At 47.1% G+C, this 24,654-nt stretch overlaps 1 long non-coding RNA gene across 3 annotated transcripts in view; it reads left to right on the top strand.

Annotated features, from left to right (window-relative positions):
* Positions 1-24,654, top strand: part of LOC139054814 (uncharacterized) — a 604,407-nt gene that overhangs the window by 132,705 nt on the left and 447,048 nt on the right. For all 3 annotated transcript variants that reach the window (XR_011511526.1, XR_011511525.1, XR_011511527.1), the window contains exon 2: positions 24,027-24,077. This is a non-coding gene — a long non-coding RNA (uncharacterized lncRNA). The remainder of the gene's footprint in view (positions 1-24,026; positions 24,078-24,654) is intronic.

Below are 24,654 nucleotides of genomic sequence, written 5' to 3'. Positions count from 1 at the left end.
TTGTATATCCGCAAGAAGCTCACGTATGTTCACTAAATAGTGCAGGCTCACAACAATAACCAATACGTGTGTCTACGCGTTAAAAAGAAGAAAGTTTCATTCACACTCACAGGCGTCTGCATATCCCCACCATGTCGACTTCATCGACAGAGACTAAATGACATACTGACAAAAACTCCAGGTGCTTCGATGAGCATGGGTGACTCTAGTGCCCATCATCCACTCTGGGGAGCCTCATGACAAATCAACGAGGCAGGAGTCTTGTTGATGTCGCTGCGGAGTGAGGGCTGAGAGTTTCGAACGATGGCAGGCCGACTTATGTCCGAGGAGTGACTTACAGGAGCTGCTCGGACTTTAGATTAGTGTCGCATAGTTCCAGGATTCAACGGTTCACAGACATTGAAACTCATGGCAGCGACCATATTCCTACCTGCATAACTATCAGAGGCATTGACAGTTCCCTTTACACTGTTCTCTCAAGACAGATAGAATGGCAAGCCTACCGAATTTCGATTGAGGCAAAGTGCATAAATGACCATCCCGAGCCTCTCGAAGACATGATCATACAAGCACTGCAGGCTTCTACGCGGACGTTTACAACATCTACAAGACGCACAGATTTCGACCAAGAATTGAAGAGGCTTCGGGCGGTTCGCCGGCGGGCCGAGAGACGATTTAGGCGTACTGATTCTATTTATGACCTGAGGGAAGCCCGACGCATTCTGAGGAAAGTTCAGCGTCAGATGAACAAACTCCAGGACCAACGATGAAAGAGCTTCTGCGAATCGCTGGATACTTGCAAGCCGTTATTCCCCGTGTGGAGAACTCTTCAGGGTCTCCGCTCACCTCCACAACAACATTGTATATTCACAACGCTGGCTCCACATCAAAGTCGTCCAAAGTCTTGAGTTCGCTGGAGAATTTTGTGCGAAGGTTACTGGTGACTTCGTTCTGCTGGCTGATTTCTCGCTACATGACATTCCCGTCGTGAGAGATTGAAGCATGGAAGTACCTTTCTCTATGGAAGAACTGCAATCGGGCTTGGCTGCCTGCAGGCGATCGTCATCACCCGGTCCCGATAAGATGACTTACGCTGCCTTAAGGCTCCTAGGTGCAACAGCACAACATTGTCTTCTGGGTATATTAAATCAGTCGTGGCGTGACGGCATAGTCTCCGATGGTTGGAACTATGGCCGACTGGTGCCTCTACTGAAGCCTGGGAAGTCTCCACTGGACCTTAGATCGTACCGGCAGATTGCACTTGCGAGTTGCATCAGTAAGATCATGGAGAGGATGTTGCTGACACGCATGGAATGGTACCTCGAACACTATAAAGTTTACCTTGAGGCTATGGCTGGTTTTCGACGTGGACAGTCTTCAATTGATAGCGTCATTGATCTCGTGACTTCCGTGCAGCAACACCAAGCTATAAAGCGCCTCTTTATGGCGCTCTCCTTAGCTGTAAAAGGTGCCTACGAAAACATAACCCATGAGCCCAATATCCAAGCTCTTGAGGCAGCAGAACTTGGAGGCCACATCATTAGGTGGATTAGGAACTATCTCTCACGAAGATACATGTTTATCCTTAGAGGGGATGGCCCGACAAGTACATATATCTCTAGTTGTAGCGTCCCTCAAAGTGGAGTGTTGAGCCCCACTCTTTTCAATCTCGTTCTAGTGTGGCTTGCCAAAACGCTACCACAGACTGCTAATGTCGCGCTCTACGCTGACGATATTTGCAACTGGGCGCCCGGCGTGACAAGGCCACAAGTGCCCGCCAGAATACAGAAAGGGTCCACTCTAACTGCGGCATACCTTCGCCGACAGGGTCTCACGATTTCTACAGAAAATTGTGCTCTAGTAGCATTTACACGAAAAGCGACGTCTTTCTACCCGCTTTGTATCGAGGGCAAGTCCATCGCATACATGAAAGCTCACAGGTTCTTAGGGGTTACTGTGGATCGTGACGGCACCTGGAGTCCGCATGTCTGATACATGAAGAAAAAGCTAATTTGTATTGCGAATATGCTCAAATTCGTAGCTGGAAAATCATGGGGACCGTCGTGCGCTCCATGTTGCAGCTATACACGGCAATTTTTCTCGGATTTTGGCTATACAGTCTTTCTGTTTTTTCCAACATATGCAAGACTAATATTCTTGTACTACAGAGCGCACAAGCTCAAGCACTTCGGACATGTCTTGGCCTCCCGAGATGTTGTTGGACAGCTGAAACGATTGTCATTGCATAAGACCACCCGATCACCCCTCATATCGTCGACCAGACGTTAAGAGCGCACATTCGACACCTCTGTCGGCTACCATCCCACCATTTGGCCGATTTTTCAGTGTGAAGACCACAGGCTACATTCTGTGGTATTAGGATGGAGACACCATGACTCCGTACCATCTGACTTCAAGCCTGCGAAACGCCCAACATCGGCATTGCGGTATCTCTCGCAAATTCAAGTGTGCCACTGAATTCCTCGGATTGCTAAGAAGGCAGACTTGTCACCGCTCGCTTGGAAGCAGTTGTCTCTGCTTCTCCTCAACGAGTCTTCATTTGACCGCATACACATCTACACGGACGGTTCCATCAGTTCAAATAGCTCTGCTGTAGCAGTAGTTGTTCCATCAGACGCCGTCGCTTTGCAATTTTAATATTCGCACAATACAATGTCGACAGCTGCAGAACTTGCGGCTTTTCAAGGTTCACTCAAGTACGTGCTCCAGCAGCCGCCAAATCGTTGGACCATTTTCTGCGGTTCCAGAGCAGCCTTACAAACTCTACAGTTTGCTCTACCTCAGGGGTTACACGAGCAGCTGGTGTACAAAATAAGGCACGCTCATCATCACGCGCTCGAGATAGACCACTACATTTTATTTCACTGGTTTCCAAGCCATTGCGGAATGCTCGGAAACGACAGCGCAGATGAAGCTGCGCGTTGGGCTCACCAAAAACATCACCGGGTTCCTACACCACTTTCAAGAACTGATGCTGCGCGACTTCAGCCGCTTGCTCGTCACATCGCTCTTCTACCATGGATTTCACCGGGTTTCACGGACTCACGCTTGCACTCTCTCGACGCTAACTTGCGACTTCGCCTGCCGCTTGGACTCTTCCATTGCGAAAAAAGTTTAGTGTGTGTGTGAAAACTTTTATTGTACTGAGGTCCGGAGGCTCGACTTCTCAAGCCAAGGCGGGCCGCTCCCACGTTGGCACTGTCAGGCCAAGCCTTTCAGCGACATCATGGGCCCTCTAGACTGCCCTTAGTTGGTCCTGAAACAATGGGCTTTGAATCCTTTTCTCCCACTGTGTCCATTCTTCAACGAGGTTGGGGAGAGTCGCGGGAGACCCCGCCAGCATATGTCTGATTCCAATGATGCCATTACAATCATTGCATTCCATCTTAATCTCCCTCTCTGGATATATTTTATTAATGGTGTATGGTGTGGGATATGTACCCGTTTGCAATAAGTGCAGTGAGATTGCCTGAGCCCTGTTCAGTTTTGAATGTGGCAATGGGAATTGTCTGCGTCCTAAATAGTAATGTTTGGTAACATCATTGTATGTTAATAAATGATCTCTGGATTCCCTCGCTTGATGGTGAACGGCTCGGTTGTGACTGTCACGGTTAGCAAGTCCTCGTGCCAAATCATAAGCAACCTCATTGAGGTTCACCCGAGTCTCGTCCACTTTCCCCATATGCGCAGGAAACCATCGGATTTCAGTTGTCATAATCACAATGTTTTCAAAAAGTTTAGCTGCAACTCCAGCTACGTAGCCTTTATCAAAACACTTTACAGCGGTTTTCGAATCACTGTAAATGAAGGCCCACTTATTACTCCTGATGGCTAGAGCAATTGCCGCTTGTTCCGCCACCGTGGGGTCCCTGGTAAAAATTGTGAGAGCGTCTTGCACCTTCCCTTGATAATTTGATACAATGGCCGTATAGGCTTCTTTACCGTTCACCCAGGCGGCATCAACAATAGCTGCCAGTTGGTTCTGCTGCTCTATTTCCTTCAAAAGTGCTTTAGCTCTTGCCTTTCTCCTTCCGACATTATATTCTGGATGCATGTTTCTGGGGAGAGGGTTGGTTCTGATCTTGCTCCTAACTTCAGTCCTTAATTCTACTTCAGCCTCTATTGGGCTCCTTGATGTATTCAGTTCTGCACCTATTGCCTGTAATATGTTCCTGCCAGCTCGTGACTTTGTCAATCTTTCGTGTTGCGCTAGCTGTTGGGCCTCCGCAATTTCTTGCATTGTATTGTGCACCCCTAGACTCATGAGTTTGTCGGTTGCAGCGTTACTGGGTATACCTAGGGCTACTTTAACGAGCTTCCTGAGCATCACATTAAGTTTGTTAAGTTCTGCCTGCATCCATTTGAATAATCCAGCCACATAAGTGAAGTGACAGAGAGCAAAGGCATGTATTATCCTCAAAGCGCTGTCTTCTCCCAGGCCTCTGTGTCTATTGGTAATTCTCCTTAGTAACCTAATGACCTCATCTGTTTTATTCGAGATATGTTGTATTGTTCTGTAGTTTGTATTGTTTCCGTCTATGTGATACCCAAGAACCTTGATTTTTTCAACTAGCCTGATTGCGGATCCTTCATGAGTATATAAGCACACTCTTGGCTCATCTTCCGGAATGTAACCTCTTGGTTTACGACCTTTTCTGCAATGTTTAATGACTAAGAGTTCTGATTTGGCTGCCGAGCATTTCAACCCCATGGCTTTCAGTGCGTTCTCTACAACGTATAAACATTCCTGTAATCTGTTCTCTGTCTGTCCTATATTGCCCTTGGCACTCCATATGGTTATGTCGTCGGCATATATCACATAACGTATACCCTCAATTTTCTCCAGATTTCTTGCAACCTTGGACATTGCTAAATTGAATAGCATGGGTGAGAGCACAGCCCCTTGTGGAGTGCCCCTATTTCCCAAATTCTTAGCTTCTGATTTAAGCTCACCCAGCATGAGTTGTGCAGTTCTATTTCTAAGAAAGTCCTTAATCATGTTAAAAAGTCTCTTACCCAAACCCATCTCCGAGAGAACGTCAAGTATTGCCTTATGCTTTATACGATCAAAAGCTTTTTCCACATCCAATCCCAAAAGAGCTTTCGTATGCGCTGGGCTAGCCTGTATAAGTTGATGTTTGATCAGCAGCATAGCATCCTGAGTTGACAGCCCTGGACGAAAGCCGATCAAGTTGTATGGGAGGATCTCGTTCTGCTCAACGTATTTCGTGAGTCGATTTAGGATGACATGTTCCACAGCTTTGCCTAGACATGACGTTAAGGAAATAGGACGGAGGTTGTCTAGAGTGAGTTGTTTGCCTGGCTTTGGTATGAGGATAGTATTGGCCACCCTACATTCCTCTGAGTATACCCCTTTTCTCCAACATTCATTGAAGTGTTCAGTTAGATAATAGATTGATGCATCATCTAGATTTCTTAACATCTTGTTAGTTATTCCGTCAGGTCCAGCCGCCGATCTACCATTAAGACTGTGAAGAGCGGCCCTCACTTCACTCTCAGTGAAGTCCCGGTGAAGTTCTTCACATATGCCTCCCGTATACTCGGGGCTCTCCTCCCCTTCGTTTGGTTGTTTAAGTGGGAGATATTTGGCAGCGAGACTATCCATGATATCCCTCTCTGTTTTATCTTGACTTTCCTGATGAACCAACTTAGCTATAGCTGTTCTCTTGCTTGTCCTTGTTTCATTCTCGTTGAGCAAGTGCTTGAGGAGGTTCCAGCTACCTCCATGTTTGAGTCTACCATCAGCCGAATTAAAGATCTCATCCCACTGTTGCTTCACGAGGGTCTTCGAATGATCATCAATTTCTCTGTTTAATTGCGCAATTTTTTTTCTTAGCCTCCTGTTAAGTCTCTGCGTTTTCCATCTCTGTAATATAGCCTGTTTGGCCTCAATCAGATGCGCCAGCCTGCTGTCCATAGCTTCAATATTTTCCTCTGTCCTGATTTCTTTAGTGGCCTCCTTGACGTCCTCTCTAAGCTGGAAGACCCATGTCTGAAGGGGTTCCTGCTCGGCATGTGGAGGCCCCACTGTCCCTCTGTTCGCCCTAATTTTTCTGAAGTGATCCCAATAAGTGAATTTGAAGGTTCTTGTTTCCTGTCTCGGTATGCGTATGGTTATGTGTATGATGTAATGATCGCTTCCGAGATCCAAGTTTGAATTTTCCCAATTGGCTCCTCTTGAATTTTTCACAAAAGTAAGATCTGGCGTGGAGTCCCTGCTTGTGGAAGTGCCACAACGGGTGGGATACGCAGGATCAGTAATCAAGCATAATCCCAGATCCATGGCAAGACTCCATAGTACCTCTCCCTTCTTTGTGTTCCAAGCGTATCCCCATGTGTGATAGGGAGCATTAAAGTCCCCTCCAATAATGAGAGGGGAGTTTTTGGCAACCGAAAGCACCTTGTTGAAGAGTGCTCTAAACCTTTGTCTCATGTCGTTAGGACTGCTGTAAATATTCAAGCAGAAAATGCTTTGCGTCTTACCTCTGTTTCTTTTAAGTATAATCTCAACTAGAATAAATTCAAACCTGGAATGTCTAAGGTGAATCTCATGCTCAATGTACGGCAACTTTTTGTCAATGAGGGTCGCCAACCCCCTCCCCATTCTTTTGTCTCTACATATAACTTTGTACCCAGTGAGCATAATTTCGTCCGCTAAGGTTTCCTGCAGCATAATTACCTTTGGCCTGCCCTCAGATGACCTGATCACCTGTTGCAGTGCTGCTTTTTTGTGTTGGAACCCACGACAATTCCATTGCCACACGTTAAATCCATGATTACTGTCCATTGTTATTAGGTGAGGATGCCTTTCTATTACCTGCTATTTTCCTCTTTGTGATGGCCCCCGACAATCCAGGAATGGACTTTATACTATCCGCCTCCGATGGCAGATACTCATCGTCGTCATCCCCTCGCGCCTCCATTATCTTAAGTCTTTTCTCTGCCGTTAGCCTCCATTTCCACAATTTTTCCACTTTAAAGTTGGTCGTTTCCACTGTCTCTCTTAACGATTTAATTGCCTCTTTTATTTCACTGAGGGCTGAGAAGACTGAATCACCCTCGGAACTCACCGCTCTCTTTTTAGGGGCAGGGGAGCTGGATTCCCCTGGATCGTTGCTTTTGCTCACAGGTCTATCTATCTCTACACTAGCAGGGCTTGACTGCTCTTTTTTACGAAGCTCTACTACCTGCCTGGTCAATTCTTCATTAGCTTTTCTTAAAGAGGCTACTTTAATTAATTGCTCTATTCTGGCATCATTGTCATCACCCACAGCCGCCGAGGCGCCCCCAGCAACCCTCGCCATACCTTTGACTTTGTCAGCCCAGGTGGTTCCTGGCGTCGTCTTCTCGCCAGGGATTGAGTCTCTTTGCACGAAGTGCACCTGCGCGTCCCTTGACTTGGAGCGCCTTCTCTCCCTGGATAGCGAACAATGCCTGGATCTGGTGCGACTCCTGGAGCGCGAGTGCTCCCTGTCCTCGGGGCGATGGTTGGGCGCCAGCTGATGCGCCTCCGACTGCGCTCTTGTTGACGACCGAGTCCTGTTGCGCTCTCTTCGACGGAGTCGTACGACGTAAGGGATTGAAATCTTTTCTTACAAAATTTGTCGCCGGTAGGGTGATCGCCGTCACAAAATTTACACCTAGGTACACACACATGTTCATCTCCTGGGTTGCGAGTTCCACAACCTCTGCACTGAACAAAGTCAGGTGTTGGACACACATCAGAGCGGTGCCCGACCCTTCCGAAGGTGAAGCAGACGTCGAATTGCTTCCTGTAAAGGTAGCATCTCACTAGTGTGGATCCATACCTGACAAAATTGGGCACTTTGAGTCCATCGAAAAGTACTATGACCGATTCTGACGTCTTGATGCGCTTAGCAGCCAGCGCAAGCGGGTTCAAGTCATGCACGATATTTCTTGTTATCATAGCTTGGGAGTCTCTGATGTCCACTCTTCGAATGACGCCTTTGCATGTGGCATGTGGTGCCGCTTCGTATGCATTTACCTCGTATTCCGCTGACATGATCTTGAAAGACTTGATTCTGACGTACTTCGAAGCATGTTCGGGCTTAGGTGTGCTGACTACGATGATATTTTGAGTGAAGTTTGGGCAGACAACATCTTCACGGGCCTCGTCTTCCGTTAGGCCGGACGCCTCAATGACTGCAGAACCAATCGTGGTGGTGCTCACCTTGTTCAAATTGAGCCCTCCTCGAGGCCGTATAATGATCTTGCTGTGCTCCTCAGGCAGTTGAGGCATTCTCGAAGCTCTGATAACCCGATTCTTAATCATTCCACCGACGGCGGTTTTCTTGGCGCCATGATCTCGCTGAGTGCGTGGCAATGTGTTCTCCTCATCCACAGCCTTTGTGCTAGCTCGTGATCTTCGGCCAGCCACGACTTGCCAGCCGAAGTCTTCCTAAGTTTAGTGTGTCGCATTCCTATTCAATCCTGATAGGAATGGGCAACAGTGCGGCGTGCAGTATGTGCGGGTGCGATGAGATATCAGAGCACCTTCGGTGTCACTTCCCCTCCTTTGACACTCAACGACGTAGTTTACAAGGGAAACTTGACCTGCTAGAATATAGAGTGCTCTGAGAATAAAAGATCATTGGACCGTGACGTGTGCGTTCTTGCATGCAAAAGGCCACAAAAGTCTTTCTGCGTTTGTTGGTGGACACCGGATTGTATGAACGCTTGTGACAGTGGGAATTCCTCTGCGACTGACTGTGAATGATTGACTATTGTTTTTCTTTTCTCTGCTTATCTGTTCTTCTCTTTTCTCCTCCCCAAGTGCAGGGTTGCCAACCAGGCATGTCCTCGGTTCACCGCCTTACCTTTCTCTATTCGTTTCTTTCTCTCTCCCCAATCAAGAGTTTTCGATTTTTCTTAGGAAGACTGGATTAGGATACCGAAAGACACTTTTCCACATCCATGACGCCACGCCTGGCTTGGGTTCTTTAGACACTCCTGTGGGGTTCTTGGGTATGGACACTCCCGTGGGGTTCTTGTGTAAGACCGGCGTTATGCCAACACTAACTCTGCTTACGCAAAGAGTGAAACTCCTCATTGTCTTGCCCGGAACGACGACTGACCGATCGCAGTAGTCGTCAGACATGCCTTCCTCGTCAAGCCATGTTCCTCATGTAAATGTCGTCAGGCCATGATCTCAGGCGTCTTCGTGCCGTCGCTCTCACCACCGTCTTCATGTTATTGTCGTCGCACACACTGTGCATCACACACCAATGGATGCATCACCAGAGTTAGACCACAAAGCTATCGCTTGATTTTTATAGTTATCTACCAATATTGTTTCTTTTTCGTCACCATGTGTTAGCCCTCCTGTATTACCAGTAGTATGTAAACGTATTCACTACAGTAATATGGCCGGCAGAGTGACTGCTGACATTTCACACAAACTAATGTGCCTTATTCAAGGCTTATCCTTTTGCTATTCAAGGCTTATCATTTTGCTATGTCTTACTTACAGACGGCTAATGTTCAAAAGCCGCTAAATGTTTAGCCTATTTTTGCAGCGAAGTTTTCCTGGAAACACTTCTTGCGCACGGCTTGCAAGCAGCGCATCAAAACTGAAGATAGGGTGACCATGTCTTAGGTTTACGTGTTGGGTTTACGATGCTTGTCAGTGCTGTTGGGAAAAACTTTGAATCTATAGTAACTATAAGCGTTTCTTTTTGCTTCTTTTTCACAGTTGCACATATTGTCTTGAGAAAGAGGACAGGATGAAGCAAATGAGAGAAGGATCTACCAGGCATCGACCCAACTGCCAACATCTTCTAAATGTGCACTCAATAAACAACATCATAACAAAAAGTAAAACAAACAAACGCGAACGACGTCTTTCACCGGCCCGTCATGGGGATTAATTTGGCACCTTGTGCGCATCGCTCGGGGCCCGTTATTCCTCACCCGGCCGTCACCGCCAGCGGCGCCCGAGCGCGCGTTGGGCGCAGCGGGCCGCTGTGTCAATGGCCGCGCGCCTGAAACGGCTCTCCTCCCGCTCGCACGGGTCGCGGCGGCGGCCATGGGCGCTGGCTGCTGCTCCATTCTTCTCCGCTTTCCGAGCGCGCAAAAGCGCGTGATGGAGCGGCGGCGACGGGCGAAAGCTGCTCCCGACCATTCATCACGGAAACCGGGCGGTTCATTAATGACGCCTTCGAGAATGACGTTGCACTTCGAGCCGCTCCAAACCGCGCGACGCGCCCCGGGGAGAGCTCGCTCGCGATCGGACCTTTGTGTGGCGGCCCCCTTCCATTTGCGGGAAGGTATACGGATGGGTATTGAAGGGAATACAGGGAGGGGGGGGTCCCCGAGTTATGATCTGTTTACAAAACAAAGGCCGTGTGAGAGGCCTCCGGTTCTGCCCGCTGAAACATCGCGCTAAGTTTAGCCGGCATGCGAGACGATGGCGAGCCGCAGTAATGCGCAAACACAGTAGCCCGTAGATTTCAAAGCGGCACATTTCGTCTGCAGCAAATTATAATTTTGCCAATCAGTTTTCTTTACGACGGCTACTAATGGAGTCTCACCGCGGACAGCAGGAGAAGGGAGATTGCGAAAGAGAAAGGGAAACAAAGGGGAGAGAACAAATGAGTTCGTTCAGGCTCACTTTTACGCGAGCGGCATCTGGAACTTTCTCAACAGTATAAGTGCAGATCCTGAAAATAACGATGACTCCCGGAGCTTACAGCGTTCATCACTCACGCGCCTGGCAGCTTTTGTTTAGGAGGGAAAAAGAATAAAAGAAGCGTGCACTTTTCAGCGAGTCCGTACTGTACAACAAATAGTTTTTACTTTGCGTAAGAGCAGGCTACAGTATTTCTTTTTTTTTTCGTACTTGTCATGGATTCTTAATTTTTCTTGTGGCATTTGCTTCATTGTGGATCTGATCGGCCATCCTGGGCATAAAGAAATCGATAAGTTATTCGTGTCGCTTTGACAACTTCATTGTAGCATGAATATTGGGCGAATTTGTGGTCCCTGCGGTTTCGCATCTGGTGTCTGGCCCGTAAGAATCATGAGTGAAGTACACAAATGATAAACGTTTTATATGTCTCAGTAAAGTAATCTGGCAACAAAATTGAGGAATGAATAGTATTCGCAGGCTTTAGCCCGGCTTCTAAATACGCAGGTCCCCTCCCCCTAAAAAAGTATTATGAATAAATGGTTTTGGAGGCCGTAAACTTTAACTTCTAGCGGGAGCATGCACAGGAACATCATCCTGGCATCCCTGCCGGGGGGTTATTTCACCGGTCATGCTTTCCTAAGACAGCTGCGTCTCTTTATTATTTTTTGTTGCTTTTCGCGTTACATTTCTTATTGACTTACCATCAAATTATACCTATAGAGCCCGAGTCATCGTTGACCCATATTCTTCGAATGTCTGATTGGGCAGTGGTTGCCGCATTCCGATAAGGGCAAAAAACAAGGAAAAGAAAGAAAAAAAAACACTCATGAGTTATACTTATGGTATCTTCGACTGGTCGCCTGTACGCCCCGAAGCAGAGTCGGGTAGATCAGGCGTTTCCCGAGCTCCAAGGTAGAGGACAAGCGCGCAAGCCGAACGTGCGACTCGCTCTCGGAGGAGGAAATTGCCGATGCGAAACCACGTGACTACTGCCAACGTCAGATGATTCGCCTATCCAAAGCTCCCGGCGCTGCCGGAAAAACCGGCGGACGTGGCGGCGGGACGAGCGTTCGTCGAGACGCCAGCATGCAGTGGCCTAGGTTGCCAAGGTTACTGTGGGCCGTCGCCAACAGCAGCGACGCGGCGCTGCGATGACGTTTCAATCTCGATGACTGCTCCGACGACAGGGCTCGGAGCGCCTCAGAGCGCTCCAAGATGGAGGCCACCAATCGAGAAGAACCAGCCGAACGCAGGGCGCGCACCCTCTTTCAACCAGCCGAAGACAACGCCGCTCGCGAGAGCGCTCCAGAGCGCTCAGAAACGACCAGCCGAAGATAGCATTAAAGTGCACCTAATGTGCGCTTTGGGTGCGTTAAAGGTACGTGAACGAGAAAGGCTAAATTAACTTAAACGTATAAGCTATTGTATCATAGCTGTTTTTTATTTAAGTACGTGGTAATAGGTTAATTATTAAAAGAGAAAAAAAAAGATCGAAGTCCCATTGCTTGAATCTCGTGCCGGAAGCGCAGCGCCAGCACGTCACTGTGACGTCACGCATTTTATTGGTCGAGTACATTTAAAAGGAAAACAATGTGGAAGGGCAGGCAAACAATGTTAATCACATCTGACTAAGGCATGCCCATGGGGAATGAACCGGAAACAAATATTGTAATCGGTAAGATGGCAATACTAATACGTTATAGCATAACACTTAAGATTAAGGGCAGAGCAGATACAGATGGAGTTGTGGTACGTGGAGCAAAATATGTAATTACGTGCTACTATGCATGAGACATACCATGCAACCCACATCAAATGCAGAGTTGCAGTACATTGAGTAATATACATAAGGAAGCAATACATATTGATTGAAAGGGAAAATAACAAAGAGCATACAAGCACAAAACACGCAAAGAGGAAAGCAATCGCATACCCTGTACTTTTGGAAGTTACCCCCTCAGCAAACCGTTGCAGTGCAACGCAACGCACCAGCGTAACCAAATGGGCAGAACTTTCGAAAAATTACATTTCGAAAGGTGGGCTTAGGTCGAACAATTTATTGTCCATAACGTCGAGTTCGTACTTCCTTCTCATAACACACGCATATAGGACACTTAAGTGCCACTTAGTGCTGCGTTAAAGCCGTGTGTTGGCCTTGACCAAAACACTGCTATTAAGTGGCAGCGAAGTTTGGCCGGCATGTCCTAAAGGCGTATGTATGTTGTTATAAGGAAAGCACCCTCTCGACGTTTCTCATTTAACCTCGTTGAAATTTGGCTAATCCTCTGAAAGATAATTTTTTGAAAATGTTGTCCATTGAGTTACGCTGGCCTTTTGCGGCAAAGTTTAACAGGCTTTCTAATAGGACATGTCCAAACTTCCCGGAAGTGGCCTTCAGACCTGAACGGATTGTGGTAGTAATTACGTGGTTAGTAGTGCGTGTAGATGACACGTTTAAACTGCGCTTCAGGCAGCTTTTGTTCGGCGAGGTCGAGTATTTCGAAGTGTGAACTTAAATACTTACGCATTTGGTAGCCTAACTTCTGGAAGCCGCAGTTAGTACGAGCTCTGTAAGCGTGATAGTGACATCGATAAAAATGATTTCTTTAAGAATTTTTCTACTTCGGGCATTGTGCTTACCACAAGTGTGTCATACTTTGTAAGCTCAGTCTCCCGCTTTCTGCGTTTTTGATACTACAACTTGGTCGGACCAGCGCCCTCAAAACGCATTACGTGGCAGCGAGTTGGTGCGAAAATTTCAAGGTGCTGCCGCCCCCGGTTTTATGTTATTGCGCCTTTCTGACTTTCCAACCCTCTCATTATGGTAAGCGTTGATTTGTGTGTGCGGGTGTTGTCGAAGCGTAATTCGCTAATACAGCTCAAACTGTTATTCTTCCCCCTCTTTAGTGCCCTCTTAAAGTGCGCTTTGTCTGCATGTGGGTGTTATAAGCGTCCTTTCCGTTGTACTTTTCTTGAGGCTCAGTGCAGCGTTTCACTTTAGCAAGCAGAACCAACTGGCCCCGTCCTTAGTTCTTCTTAAAGAACCCCATGTGATCAAAATCAATAAGGAGCCCGCTACGATACGTCGTCTCTCAAAGCCCACTGTGCAGGAAGGGTCGTGACCCATGAAATGAAAGAACCGAAATTCATTCAAGACACTTCTTGGCCGCTACTTCCCGTTTCCCCGGTCTGGTCGTCCTTTCAAATACTGCAAACTGAAATTTAACTGCAATATAGGTTTCTGCTCTGGAAATATTGCTTGTAATGTCAAAGGCCCGAAATTAGTAAAAAAATATTTGAGGCTGCGCAGAACTCAATTTAAGAAAGCAGTTAGAATACCCGAAGAAATATCTCCCGGCCTGTCATGTGCACCGGTGAGGTCTTATTGAGGTTGTCGATTCAGGGAGCTTTGTAAAACGGCATTCGTAGCTTTGATTGCCCTTATTTTAGGCATAAAACGTGTTGTCGCGTAACGCGTGCAACGCAGTTCGCCGTTCGACTACCACTCTCATGTAGGCGAAACCACAGCGCCCAAAGCTATAGCTCGTATCCACTTCGCTCGGCAGCCGCCGCTGTATCGTTCACTACCGTGAACACACGGCGTGTGACTGCGGAGCAAGGTACATACACAGCGTTCGACAGAAGACAAAGAGAAGGTAAAGAAAACAACAAAAACAAACGAAATGGCGGAAATAACGAGAAAGAAGCGTGTCAATGACTGCGTGTTCACACAGCTCTCCGCGCTACAAGATCGTAAAACAAATATTGACAACTGAGATAGCGTTCGCCTTGGCAGCTAGAAGGGAGGTCGGGTCGCCAACAACTGCGTTTCCTTCCGCGACCCCTGTAGTTGCCAATGTTTCGGGTCCGTGGTGCTCCTGACTCGTCGCCGTTTGCTCGCACCTTTCCTTTGCCCCACCTCCCCCGTCTTCTTTCTTATTCTTCATTTACTTTTTTGCCCCCGCTCGTACCATCTTTATTCTTTATCTCGGGAAAAGGTAGGACGTAGCTCCCGCCCGGCGGCCCCCTCCAGTTGCGTCTCTTTCGGTGGGAACACTTTACGCTAAAGCTTGCCTGCGTAGATAGCGCGGCCGTATAGTCTTATACGTGCTTCCGTTTTTTTCGGTCGCAAGGCTCGCCACCAGGTCGGAGGCGTCTCTATTCGCGTCTCACAAAGCTGATTATTGTGCATTCGACACTTCGTGCTTGTATTTGCTTTTGTATGGTTCGCGGAGTTTGTAAGGTTGTTCCTTGTCGGCGCGAGATAAAATAAACCACTCCAAGATGGCAGTCCTTGGCCGCAACCCCGTCCGCTGTGGGGTGAAGCGACGGGTCGGGGGCCGAAAGTCTATGGACGCCCGCTTATCTTTAGCGCCATCTTGCTTGAATCACTGCGTCCTTTTCTCCCCTCCTCGAGCTATCAGCTTTCCTTCCTTCTTTCTTTCTTTCCTTTCTTTTCGTTACTGTGTTTTTCATTCTCATGGGGTGGGGAGTTCGCATGTACCAGCTCGTTCCTTTTTATTCTACCACTTTCCTTGATTCGGTAAAACGAAGAAATAATAAGCGGGAAAAAAGAACCAGAAATGAAAACGCATGCACGCAAGCTCTTGTATCGGGAGATAAACGACCGAGCGGGTGGGCGTTGTTAGCCAGACAACTCCATTTTCTGCACGCTCTGCATGCGATGGAGGTTTCACGTTGTCGCGCTCAAGAACATGCTGCTACAACGACTCTCATCCCCCTTCCTATCTTCGTGTCTCTATGACGACGTGAAGAGTACGAAATCATTACACAAACGTTATGCTTTAGCTTGGCGAAAAAAAAAAACAAGAACAAAGCTGGGCGCATGTGCTCGGTTTGCGTTGCTTGATAAATGTGACCGATTGCATTACAGTTTGCCGCTCCAGGTGTGCGTAAGATGAAGGAGCTGGCAAAAAAAAAAAAGTGACCGTGACATTCTGATTCTTGCTCGCAACTTCCCTGATTATGCTTGCAGGGCTCTGTGAATGACCTGACATCGCTCATCGTGCTTACAGTGTAACGCACACAAGGATGAGCCACTCAGGACAAAAACGGCAGGAGCTTTCTTTCTGCTTTGCCTCATCGCATCGTTGTATCAAAATTCTGTAATCGATCGTCACGCTTTCCTAAGTTCATCCTGTACAGCGATGTCTTCTCGCTGACTGCTCTCTAATAAAGTAATAGTGAGACGGTAGATTTATTACAAGAGGTTTGATGAAACTTAGAAGCTTTCTTGAACAAACTTTTTCAAGTCCAATGGTAGCTCGACAGGTAATGTTTAGAATGCCAGAAATATTTCTCGAATGACTAGCACAGACGAGAAAATATGAAGTGGATACTTCTTTTACAACGAACTGGACGACCTGCTGCGCTCTCTTGCACGTGTATTCCGTGATATGGGCGCAGTCCATGATATATGCGTACCTAAGAGCGTTATTTTCTCCTAAATACCATGTATTAGGAAACAAAGAATCAGTTTTTATAAGTTTTGCCTAAACATTTGAAGCAGTCACAACGGTGCCCAGCCCATTCACAGCCTACTAACGGCTTGCTTCGCACTACCGGAGCTTTTCTTCAGTCTCTTCCTGTGTTCTCCATCACTTATTGCATGTGGTGCGCACCTAAACCAGTGCATTAGTGCTGGCTTGCAGCGTAGGGCAGCAGTTTGTAACTCACGCTTGTACAGGAGCAAGGACGGCTAAAGCGCATTATCGAGCAATGTTTGCTAAGTCCGTCCGCACATTTCGTTATCCCTCTGCGTATGACTATAGTTGAGTCATCGACATGCCGCCGCTTCGTTGGCATTTTCGTTACCAACGTCTCGTCTTCATCGTCTTTCCGCTGTCGTCACAGTCGCTGCGATCGCATCGCCGGGATCATAATCGACTATCGTAGTCCATGTGATTTCATCTAAACAAGGAGCAATGCGCGCAACGACGTATACGAGTTTTGCACCAAGTTGTGCCCTTGGAAGTCAGGGGACTAACTACTGTCGCACTAAATGAGTCCGTTGCTGGAGGAACTGAAGTCTGCTATTTGTTATATCGCCAGCATGAGGACAGGGCGATATTTGTTTGGAGCTGTGCAACGCCCACATCTAGCTTGACGCGTCAACGCTAAGAACGCCAACAACAAGGCAAGATTGCAATCTTAAATTCAAAAGTTAGCGTGCATGAGACCCGCAAAACTCTTCATGGCGTTCTTCGCTGGTGCACTTAAAGCCAGTAGCGTTAGACCGTCCACAAACGCATCGAGAACGCTTTACTGAAACTTTCTAGTTAAGCCATAATATCGCTATTATAGAACCCACTTACTATTTATTACAACATCAATGCTGTTTTGCGATACCTTGTAAGACGCTCATATAGTGCTCTGAAGCTACACGAGTTGTCATAAAGCAGAATAATATTTTTACGTGTACAAAGACACAGGCAGAAGATACTATCTACAGGCTATTTACACTGGAGCCAGAGCGCCAGGCCGACATTCGATCGCGCCAAGGGCACAGACCCACTTCGTCGTTCTCGCGGCGGCTCGTCTCTTGAGCATCTCGCGATGATATCGTAATACTACCCTCCTGGTGGCAAAAGCGCTGTCACGGTGCTGTTAAATATCCAAGGCGCATGGAGAGGTGTAAGGTTTGAGTCGGGTGACGTGGACAATGTCAGTGGTTGTCACAGCGGAGGACGTAGTGGGCGTGGCTAGAACGATTTCATAGGTGACATTGGTCACTTGGCGGAGCACGTGATATGGGCCTGTGTAACAGGAAAGCAGTTTTTCACAAAGGCCAACTTTACGCGATGGTGACCAAAGCAACACGAGGGTTGGACAAAATGGACATTACGGTGACGGAGGTCGTACCATTGCTTCTGTTTGTCTTGAGACACTTGTAGACGAGCGCGCGCAAGTTGGCGAGCATGATCAGCATGGGCAATTGCATCACGGGCATAATCGCTACTTGAAGATCTGTTGGACGGAAGCACAGTGTCCAGTGGCAGCGTCGGTTCTCGGCCATACGAGAGGTAGAACACTCTTGAGCATCTCGCGGTAATATCGTAATAATATGTAAATACAGACGTATACATAAGTACCGCTGGCAACGCTATGAGTTCAAGTTTCGTTTCTCTTGTTCATGCAAGCACCATTCAATGTAAGTTTCTTTAACTTCGCTAACGACTAATCAGGCTATAAACGTATAGAGTGAAATAACGTGAACATGTTGTCGACGGGAGAGGTTTCAGGCCACAACCGGTGCCTCTTCTTTCCAACTGCTCTGTTATCTTTCTGAGGAACAAAATTTGCGGCACAGGTCGTGGCGTTTATCAGCGTTTGGAATCCGAGACACCACCGCTCGATTCGTGAGAGGGTCACGCTGGAAAGCGAAGCAAGCTTCCTTCGGGACGGGGGCTCGCTATAAGGACAAACCGGGACATTTGCTTCCTTCTTTTCCTTCCCCATACTGTAGTGTCACGAAGTGCGCTTTCGTTAGACGCGTTTTTCCGCGCACTACCGTTTCTTCAAAGCTCGTCTCCCGGCTAATGCTTATTCCTCTTCGCCGCTTCGGGCTCGGAGCCCAAGAACGTGCTTTCGACTCTCCGGACGCGGCGGCAACCTACAGGTGACGCGTTCAATAGGACGCACGACAACAATGCCCCTGCGAGCGGCGGGCCCCGCTGACAATGGAAGGTCGCCGCGTCGGAGCTTTCGCCATCGAAAGCCCGGCCGGAGTGAGCGCTTCTGGGGCTAGCGCGTTAACAATGAAGAGGGTCGCAGCACCCAAATAAAAGAGAGGGCGATGTCTTCTTTTGCGGTAGCGGTTGGGCGTTGCTTGCTTCTCCACCTAACTTTCGGTACGGTACCGAGGCTAGGGCGTCCCACCGCGCACTTGAAAACTGCGCATGCAGGCCAACCAGCTTACATGCCCCGTGTATATAGACGCTCCCGCCTGAGGTCGAGTTCCGCTGGAGAGGCGCCGTGGCGGTCTGTCGCGGCCGTTCCGTCGAAGCGGAAGCCGCGTGAGAATAGAGCCCGGTATTTCACCGTTGACACGCGACGATGCGGGTCGCGGCCGCGCGCAATTCCTGTTGTTGCACCTTCCGGCTGGCCTCTCTGATGAATGCCCCCGAAATGTGAATTTTCAATCCGCAGCCCTCCCGGGTAGCGACAGAATGCGGCGCGCCAGTTGCACCTTTCTCCACGGCCCATGGTGCGGCGTCCTTATCTGTGTATACTTGCTCGCGATCCCGTTCGGTGCTCGAGATTATGTTTAGAAAGACGGGACGCGAAGGCGTTTGGGGAGTTCGGACCCTGGGAACATTGTCGAGGAGCCGCGCATTGTTGTGACGGTCGGGTCCCGGAGGAACGCATTGTGCGTTCGGCCTGCGGAATGTCGGGTTCGAGAACCCCGAGAGGTTAAGGTGACGCGAATGGCGTGACCCGCATCGGGTCGCGTCAAAACGTTGCTGCTGCTTGGGATTTCGGGGCTTTGACGCGCCTTCGAAAGCCGTGGCAACAATGAAGAACTGATGCACTTGCATGCACCTTTTTAGGGGCCCTTTCTTATGCAGTCTGTAACTTGGGCCATACTTTAGTTCGACTTGACCAAACCTTGCAGTACAAATCAACAATCCTGTTTTAGTTTGTTTCTTTGTAAAAGAATAAGTGCGCATTATATGTATTACACATGTATTACGCTGTCCATCGGTCACTTCCGCTGCGCCACCAGAACTAAGTGCTTTCCTAATTTGCTAATTTGGGTTCATAACGAAGAGTTGTTAGTACCTGAAGTAGGATGTGGCACCCAAACAGCGATAAAGTGCCTGATAGCGTAATCCACCCGCGTTATTTAAAGAGTGACTCGGCTAATGTTAAGTTAAACTGTATTAGCAAATCACGCTTCCGTGATACCAATGCAGTCATTGTCAGTGTGATAGGAGGCTCAGCAAGCTAGCAATGACGCAAAACAAAACAAAAACTGCTGGGGAGGTCGTATCAGCGTGCCGAAGTATATTATAAGATTGTAGGGGCCACCGCTAGGCGGTGACCAACGATGAGCATGCATGATAAAGACGATATGTAAGCGAGTGAACGAAGAGCATAATAATAAAAGTGCTTCCACCGAACGTCGATACACCTCGTCCCTGCATCACCCCTATTTAGACTACAAGGTCTTAACAGCGTCCCCTCTTGTCCAGTTAATTATTTATTGCTAAAGAATAACTACATTGCATTTTAATAAAACCGACGACACAACAGAATAACTTAGTAGTTCTTGTTGACTAGAACGGCACAGGTAAGAGAACCGATCGAATTCCATAAAGTCGCTGTGAGGTACGAAGTCTCAAGCATTGCTGTATATAATTCGAAAGAAGGATATTTGACTTTTTTATTCTGTAGAGATAGTCCAATTCCTTTCTACAAGTAAACATAACGAGTAGCATTACAGGATATTTAACATTATAAATAAATTTGGTTTTGCTTTCCAGTGCTCCCTTACGCTGCCAACAGGCACCGAATAAAGAAAAGGACACTTTTTTTTTGCAAATTAAGGTCATTCTACCCCTCCCCGTCCCCCACAGTCACAAGATATCAACATGCTTTTATTGCACACTTTTTGCACCATGTACACGTATTTGGCGGAGCAGATATGTTTGTCTATTTGAATTGAATAGGGAATCCTGCGTACTATTCGGTCAGCGGCTATTCGAGAAACACTACAGCTGCCGTTGAAGCTCAACCGAGAAGCAGGCGAGAGCAGCATTGTAACCTTTTAGAATGATATAAAGTAATGCACCTTTACTTTTGATGCCATGACGGTGACACAGTGCATGAAACATGAACTGAGCAGTTATCACGGTGGTGATCCATGTGGCGGTGGCTGTCGGACTGAGATAAAATACGTCGAGTAAGCGGATGATTGTTGTCGTTTCCGCCAGCACCGAATTGCTTTTTGCAGTGGGAGAAGAAGCGTGTGCAGTTCATTGTTCACTGCCTTCGACGGCCGCCGTGATGCGTCGGCACGTAAACGATGGCGGTACAATTTGTCGGCCGCAATCTTCCTGTACATATTCGAAGGATTACTGCTGATTAAGCAAGTCACAAACTGGTGTGGCACACGCAGCACAGTCACATCATAAGTTTGAGGAGCGGTGCCGTAGGAGTTCCACATTCGACAGCACGCATTAGAGAGTCTTCGCGAAGTCTCTTTGCGTCGTTTTCACGAGAACGAGCTGAACCGCCCGGCCTGCGTCGACGGTGAGCTATGGCTTGTGCGGCTCATTGCACAGCGGTCTGCCAAATCCGAAGTTTCCTGAGTGCATCCACGAATATATGATTCGCTTTGTCAGTAGCGCTTCGTACCGTGCGAGGAGGCGCCATAAAGTATACCGAAGAGGAAACACAAGTATCGAGACTACGCATGTCACATCCCTTGACCCGTGACGCGATACGATGCTGTTGTTGTTGTTGTTGTTGATGATGATGATGATGATGATGATGATGATGATGATGATGATGTTTTGACATCCCCTTTGAAACGGGCCGGTGACAAACAGTCACCTAACATGCTTGATCTAATCAGATATGCTTTCTACATGTTTTTCGCTCTAGCATTATTTGTATGCATCTCCTCAACCTTATTTTTCTTCCTCAATACAATCCATCCATTTCGTGGGCAGTCTCCCATAGGGGGTAGAAGCCACATACTTGACAGGAAATACAAAGTGCCTTGTACTCCTACCTAACTGCTACATAGCGTGCGACTTGGAGTAATAGTATGCAACTGCAGTGCAAAGTGCTGACGTATCGACGCTACGCGGCGCTCATCTCACATCACGTGACAAGTGGCACGATACAATGCTAATGATGACGATGATTAATATGATGGTTTATTGGCATCCCCTTTGAAACGAGGTGGTGACAAACAATCATCTAGCCTGTTTATTTAACAAGGTGTGCCATACATGTTTTTCATTCTAACATTCATTGTACATCTTCTTAAACTTCTTTTTCTTCCTCATGACAATCCAACCATTTCATGGCCAACCTATTATAGTCGGTAGAAGCATGGCGATAGCTGCGACGGACACCGGTGGTGGTGGGCAACATTGCTAACCGACACGGCTATTGGAATGAGCCCATACTAGCTTACGCTGTAAAATTTTGAGAAATTCCATATATATGTACGCACTTGTCCGCAATAAAAACGCAATCAACTGCGCAGGAATTTTAAGAGAAATACGTTAACTTCAGTCCCTCCCTCTGCAGCCCGAACACTTCTATGTTCCAGTTTTCGATGTGGTGTATAAACAATCATCAGATGTTTAACCTGCGCTATAGTTGTTCCCTCAATTGCTCATATTGAACCTTGCAGGAATAGCGGAGTTCTCGCTCTCAGTGGATGTAGCAAAGTTTTTAATCGCGACGATTCTTGGGCTTTGCAAAATGCAGACCGCGAGCCTTTTCTGCCCACGAATGCAATGATCGCGATCGAGTAGAAAAAGAGTTTCGCCAATTCGCTGTATTTCGTTGATGACGTTCGATTTTGTCGGGCAGTAATAAAGCTGCTTGTCTCGCTCTCTTACAACTAATGAAGTGGTAACATATATGTCGATTTGAATTTTTGTTAGGGTTTGTGCAGCACGTGGCTATACAAATAGACATCACTTTGTCTTACAAAAGAAGTTTGCGATGTATCACAAGTAATGTGATCGTGCTATTTATGGCCAGCTGCTGCTGCAGACGGCACGTTCATAGTATTGTAGACGTAGGAAACATTCAGGCTACGTTGTATTATATTCTTCTATTTCAGTGAGTGCGAAACGCATTTGTCTACATTGAGAGACATTTGGAACTCTTTACACTAATTGAAACATCAGCAGCAGCAGCAGCCTACTTTTATATCCACTACAGGACGAAGGCCTCTCCCAGTGATCTCCATTTACCCCTATCTTACGCTAGCTGATTCCAACTTGCATCTGCAAACTTGCTAATTTCATCACTCCCTCGAATTTCTGGCCGTCCTTGACTGCTCTTCCCTACTCTTGGCACCCGTTCTGTATCTCTAATGGTCCACCGGTTATCTGTCCTACAAATAACATGACCCGCCAAGGTCCATATTTTTTTCTCGCAATTTCAACTACAATGTCGGTTATCCCCATTTGCTCTCCCACTTCATCGCTGTCATCCTTTCTCTTAACGTTACGCCTAACATATTTTGCTCCATTGGTCTTTGCGCATTCCTTTATCTTGTCGAGATTCTTTGTTAACTTTCAAGTTTTCTGCCCCATATGTTATCACCGGTAGAATGCAATGATTGCACACTTTTGTTTTAAACTACAGTGGTACGCTCCCAGTCAGGATTCGGTGTTGACTACCGTATGCACTCCAACCCATTTTCTTCTTTTGTCGTCTTCCTTCTCATGGCCGCGCTCGCCTGTGAGTAATAGACTTAGATAAACGTACTCCTATACAGGCGCAAGAAGCTAACTGGCGATTGGATATGTATCGCAAAATAGGAATAAGGTTCGGGCATTCTGTGAATGAGTACATTTTTAACAATGAAAAATCATCAGCTAAGAGCATGCATTTACATTGATTTTTGAAGGTGAATATTTTACGCTTCTTCAAAAAAGAACCATAAGGACGGTTACAATGAAAAGTAGAGAGAGGTCAGTTGGGGCAAGCGTATCCGTAGCCGGTTACGCCTCACTGGAGGAAAGGAAACGGCGTGAGGCAAGGAAGGGGCGACGCAGGTGACGGTGTAATAGTGCGACGAATTATATACACATTGTCTAATAATAGCATATCGTGCTCGTGCTCCTGTTTTAGCGGTTGTCCTTCATAGACACAAAAAATAGCGAGCTATTCGTGAAATAATTTCCAATGTTTTGGCACCGTGAAAACATCGAGGACTAGGTTGTCTTCCAGTTCCTTAATATTTTCATTCAATACAGGAACAACAATTTTACAGACATATAGAAATGCTGCATCGACATGCTTGCTCTTATCAATTCATGTGGCTTCGCTGATTCGCTGTGTCTCAAATCCCAACAAGAAGCAACTGCTGAACACCGTTACAAATTGGATGTTAAACGGGAGATACCAGACGAAACGCTTCTGAATGTGCTATTTGTGTTTATTATAGCGGGTTCTGATACTCAGCGTGCAGTTATAGTTATGAATATTTTTCGGTAGCTACTTTAACCGGGGATTTGCTGTCTTCGTGTTTACAGGTGGCCTCATGAATTAGTGGCGTTGTGAACGGGGGGTTTCAATGACGTCTCACTAACACTTGTCTCCTTATTCGGCATTACAGGTGTGAAAAAACTTAGGATACCATGAAACCGGCGCCACTTTTCAGCGTAAGGTGAGTGCCGACGCATTTGCGCCTCTTACCGCGGCTGCACCGTGTGTTGTCTTCACAGTCATGCAAGGCAACTGCTCCTTGGCCGTTGTATTTCTTTGCAAAGTGATTCTTCTTCCTACGTGTAGCCGCCGAAAGAAGCGTTTTAAAATATAAGCAATCTACTCGCGCGATAGATCTCACTTCAAACTACCAACCGCGCAAATATTTTTTTTTGGCTTTCCGTTATTCCAAATGCGTGATACCATTACTGTCTGGACACACTTGCTCAGTGAAATCTTCCGTTCATGCCCAGCTGTTTCGAGGCGTGCTGGCGTATGATCACTGCACTGAAACAACACTGTTGGTATCGGCATCGTTCATTTTTTTCCGTCTCTCTGATATGTTCTTGCTTGCGCTAATGCTGCCGACTAAATACGGCTCTGTCTAGAGTCTTAATTTATTCAAGTTTGTTTCCTGTGTTATCAACATGTCAAAGCCCCTTACGTTGTTCTGTTTAGTGTGGCCGATGTAAACTAGCCCACAATAGGCTGCTTCAAAAATAAATATTTGGTGCAGTGTTTAGAGGGATTGAGTACTG

The sequence above is a fragment of the Dermacentor albipictus genome, chromosome 1, assembly GCF_038994185.2.
Source record: "Dermacentor albipictus isolate Rhodes 1998 colony chromosome 1, USDA_Dalb.pri_finalv2, whole genome shotgun sequence".
NCBI lineage: Eukaryota > Metazoa > Arthropoda > Arachnida > Ixodida > Ixodidae > Dermacentor > Dermacentor albipictus.
Note: the sequence above shows the minus strand (reverse complement) of the source record. Positions and strands in the feature narration are given on the sequence as shown.